The sequence below is a fragment of the Hemitrygon akajei genome, chromosome 31 (assembly GCF_048418815.1).
Source record: "Hemitrygon akajei chromosome 31, sHemAka1.3, whole genome shotgun sequence".
NCBI lineage: Eukaryota > Metazoa > Chordata > Chondrichthyes > Myliobatiformes > Dasyatidae > Hemitrygon > Hemitrygon akajei.
Window position 1 is genome coordinate 40,232,479 of NC_133154.1, and position 5,104 is coordinate 40,237,582.

Below are 5,104 nucleotides of genomic sequence, written 5' to 3' on the forward strand. Positions count from 1 at the left end.
AGGAAACAGTTGAGGCCCGTTCATTGGCTATATTTAAGAGGAAGTTAGATATGGCCCTTGTGGCTAAAGGGATCGGGGGTATGGAGAGAAAGCAGGTACAGGGTTCTGAGTTGGATGATCAGCCATGATCATACTGAATGGTGGTGCAGGCTCGAAGGGCTGAATGGCCTACTCCTGCACCTATTTTCTATGTTTCTATACATCAGGATGCTCTTTATTAATTACAGCTCAGCATTTACTACCATCATCCCCTACAAACTAATCAGTAAACTCCATGACCTGGGCCTCAGTACCTCCTGGATTTCCTCACTTGTAGACCCTAGTTAGTTTGGATTGGCAAAAATATTTCTTCCACAATCTCCACCAGCACAGGAGCACTGCAGGGATATGTGTTTAGCCCCCTACTCTACTCTCTTTACACCTTTGACTGTGTTGCTAAGTACAGCTCCAACATCATTTTCAATTTGCTGATAACACTATTGTTGTGCGCCATATCAAAGGTGGTGACAAACCAGCATACAGGAGAGAGATTAAAAAGTTGGCTGAGTGATATAATAACAATAACCTCTCGCTCAATGTCTATAAGACCAAGGAACTGATTGTGGATCTCAGGCGAGGGAAACCAGAGGTCCATGAACCAGTAATCAGAGGATCAGAGGTGGAGAGGGTCAGTAACTTTAGCTTCCTGGGTGTCACTATCTCAGAGGACCTGTCCTGGACCCATCAGATAAATATCATTGTGAAGAAAGCACGGCAGTGTTCTACTTCCTCAAGAGTCTGCAGAGGTTCGGCTTGTCATTGAAAAACTTGGAAAACTTCTATAGATGTGTGATGGAAAGTGTGCTGACTGGCTTGGAATGGGAACACCAATGCCTTTGAGTGGAAAATCCTACAAAAGGTAGTGGATTCAGCCCAGTACACCATGAGTAAACCCTCCCAACCATTGAGCACATCTACATGAAATGTTACTGTAGAAAAGCTGCATCCATCATCAAAGATCCTCACCCCCCAGGCCATGTTCTTTTCTCGCTGCCATCAGGTAGAAGGTACAAGAGCCTCAGGACTCATGATCTGGATGATGAAGTGAAGGGATGGGTTAGTAAATTTACTGATGACACAAAGGTGGGAGGTGTGGGTAGTGTTGAGGGCTATCAGAGGTTACAGCAGGACATTGATAGGATACAAAACTGGGCTGAGAAGTGGCAGATGGAGTTCAACCTAGAGAAGTGTGAGGTGGTTCATGTTGGTAGGTCAAATATGATGGCAGAATATAGTATTAATGGTAAGACTCTTGGCAATGTGGAGGATCAGAGGGATCTTGGGGTCCGAGTCCATAGGACACTCAATGCTGCTGCTCAGGTTGACTCCGTGTTTAAGGAAGCATTGGTCTTCATCAATCATGAGATTGAGTTTAGGAGCCGAGAGGTAATGTTGCAGCTATACAGGACCCTGGTCAGACCCCACTTGGAGTACTGTTCTCAGTTCTGGTCGCCTCACTACAGGAAGGATGTGGAAGCCATAGAAATGGAGCAGAGGAGATTTACAAGGATAAACACAAAGTACACTGCAGATGCTGTGGTCAAATCAAGACGTACAAAAAGGCTGGATAAACTCAGCAGGTCGGGCAGCATCCGTTGAAAGAAGCAGTCAACGTTTCGGGTCGAGACCCTTCGTCCTAACGTTCATCCAGCCTTCTTGTATGTCTAGATTTACAAGGATGTTGCCTGGATTGGAGAGCATGTCTTATGAGAATATGTTGAGTGAACTCGGCCTTTTTTCCTTGGAGCGAAGGAGGATGAGAGGTGACCTGATAGAGGTGTAGAAGATGATAATCATATAACAATCACAGCACGGAAACAGGCCATCTCGGCCCTCCTAATCCGTGCCGAACTCTTAATCTCACCTAGTCCCACCTACCCGCACTCAGCCCATAACCCTCCACTCCTTTCCTGTCCATATACCTATCCAATTTTACCTTAAATGACACAACTGAACTGGCCTCTACTACTTCTACAGGAAGCTCATTCCACACAGCTATCACTCTCTGAGTAAAGAAATACCCCCTCGTGTTTCCCTTAAACTTTTGCCCCCTAACTCTCAAATCATGTCCTCTCGTTTGAATCTCCCCTACTCTCAATGGAAACAGCCTATTCAAGTCAACTCTATCTACCCCTCTCAAAATTTTAAATACCTCGATCAAATCCCCCCTCAACCTTCTACGCTCCAATGAATAGAGACCTAACTTGTTCAACCTTTCTCTGTAACTTAAGTGCTGAAACCCAGGTAACATCCTAATAAATCGTCTCTGCACTCTCTCTAATTTATTGATATCTTTCCTATAATTTGGTGACCAGAACTGTACACAATATTCCAAATTTGATGAGAGGTATTGATCACGTGGATAGTCAGAGGCTTTTTCCCAGGGTTAAAATGGCTAGCATGAGAGAGCACCATTTTAAGGTGCTTGAAAGTAGGTACAGAGCAGATGTCAGGGGTAAGTTATTTTATGCAGAGAGTGGTGAGTGCATGGAATGGGCTGCTGGGGATGGTAGTGGAGGAAGATACGACAGGGTCTTTTAAGAAACTCCTGGACAGGTACATGGAACTCACAAAAATAGAGGGCTATGGGTAACCCTAGGTAATTTCTAAAGTAAATACATGTTAAGCACAGCTTTGTGGGCCTAAGGGCCTGTATCATGCTGAAGGTTCTCTATGTTTCTATTCATTATGCTGCTGTGTTTCTTCCTCTGCATTTGGACCAGCTGATCAGCTGAGAACAGCTGATCTTGGCTATGAATTTCATTGGACAGGTCAAAGGAATGCTTGACCATTAAATTGGACCCAATGGAGAGAGAACAGTTGATGTTGGCCCTGAAATTCGTTTGGCAGGTAAGAGAGAAGCTGAAGTCAGTAGAGTCTGGGTTGGCAGTGCAAAGTCACAAGCCCAATCCCAACCAAGTTTGTTGGTCAGATGGAGAAGTTGAGGTCAGTGGAGTCTAGGTTGGTAGAAATGGCTCGTGCAGCTTGATAATTGCTTTCAGTCTCAGCCTAGTCCAACCCAAATCCAATACTTGATCTCACACACATATCACCCTCTGAGTGATGAAGTTCCCCCTGAGGTTCTCCTTTAAGTTTCTCACCCAGCCTTTCTATTTTATTTAGAGATACTTCAAGGTGCACTGTCCAGCAACTCCTGATTTCATGGGACAATTTAGAATGACCTACTATCTGGTACATTTTTGGACTGTGGGAGGAAGCACCTGGAGAAAACCCACACATTTCATGGGGAGGTCATTCAAACTCCTAGAATAGGACTCTGGAATTGAGCTCCTAACCCTGATGCCCAAGGTGTAATAGATCCATGCCAACACCACACTGCCGTGGAAAAGGCCTGCTTGCATTTATCCTACCTATACCCTATAATTTTGTATATCACAATCAAAACACCCTCATTCTCCTACGCTCCAAGGAATAAAGTCCTAACTTCTTCAGTCTTTCCCTATAACTCAGGTCCTCAAGTCCAGGCAACATCCTTCTAACCTTTCTCTGTGCTTTTCAATCTTATTGACATCTTTACCTGTAGGTTAGTGACCAGAATTACACAAAATACTCCAAATTTGGTCTCTCCAATGTTTTGCACAGCCTTAACATAACATTTTAGCTCCTGTACTCAATACACTGATTTATAAAGGTCAATGTGCCAATATGATCCTATCTACTTATAATAACACTTCCAAGGGATTATGGATCTGTATTCCCAGATCCCTGTGTCCTACCAGATTCCTCAGTGCCTCCAGTAAATTATCCTTTATCCCTTCTGCTCACAGAATCATACAGAGGAGGAACAGGGTACTCAGCCAACAAGGTTGGCACCAAACACTAAATCAAACACCCATTCACACTGATCTTGCATTAATCTCTATTTTTATTCTCCCTACATTCTCTCCAACTCTCCCCAGATACCACTGAGACCAATTCACAGTGGACAATTATCCCGCCAACCTGCACATTTTTGGAACAAGGAGCAGAGCACCGAGGAGAAGTCAGAGGGAGAACATGCAAACACTACATGGGCAGCCCCCAAGGTCAGGATTGAACAAGGGTCTCCAGCACTTGGGTTAGGACAGATTCTCTGAAATGATAACAGCAAGGAATTTAAAGAAGTTACTGACCCTCTCCATTTCCGATTCCCTAACGTGCAACATAAAGACTGGCTCATCAGCTTCGGCTAACAAAAGCGGTTGTGGTCAGCCAAGCCAATCCAATACGAAGATCCTGACACATAGTAACCGTGTATCGTTGTGCATGGGGCAATCAGCCAGCAAGTGCCAGCAATGGAGTCCAAGACATCAGTCCATAAAGTATGCAAGTCCCGTCAGTAGTCTGGCCGTTCTTCACTTGGTCATTAATTGTTAATTATTAATCACTAATTATTACTGGCTAGAGAAAATAAAGAGTTATTTGTCTTGTCAGCACCTCTGGAGCTTCCCTCTACTTACCTCAGTGGGGTGAGGTACCTTAAAAGGAGCTATTAGCCCTATAGGCATTTAATCCACTACTAAATTTATCAGCTGGTGCCACAGCCAAATGAAATCTAAATTAATCTTTGGAGTATGTGTGCGGGGTGGGGGGGGGGGGGTGGTGAGGGAATCCCATATCATCTACGTGATTTGTAAAATGTGCTTATATTCCTGTCTAAATCCTGGAGAGTATGGACAAGAGGGCTTCTAAAGTGTTTATTTTAATAAAAGGCAATTTTTGTAAAATTAGATGCAGCTTTTTTCCCAGTCCTGAAGTGGATTTCAGCCATCACACCAGCAATGAAGACCTGAACTTTCAGAATTGTGAAAGGGAATGAAAAGGGAATGATTTCACTGGGAGTACACTATCACTGCTTTGGAGGGAAAGAGGGGTGACAGCAAGGAAGCCCCTTTCAGCTTGTAGTGCAATATAAAGACTGACACCAAAGTTTTCGGACATTCAGCTTGAGATATTAATAGTGCAAGTTTGATTAGGCAAAGTAAATGTGATACTGTCTCCTTTCTGACCACCCAATCCTTTAGGAGCTGAAAAGGGTTAACTTCCCAGAATAGAGCAGGAGTGG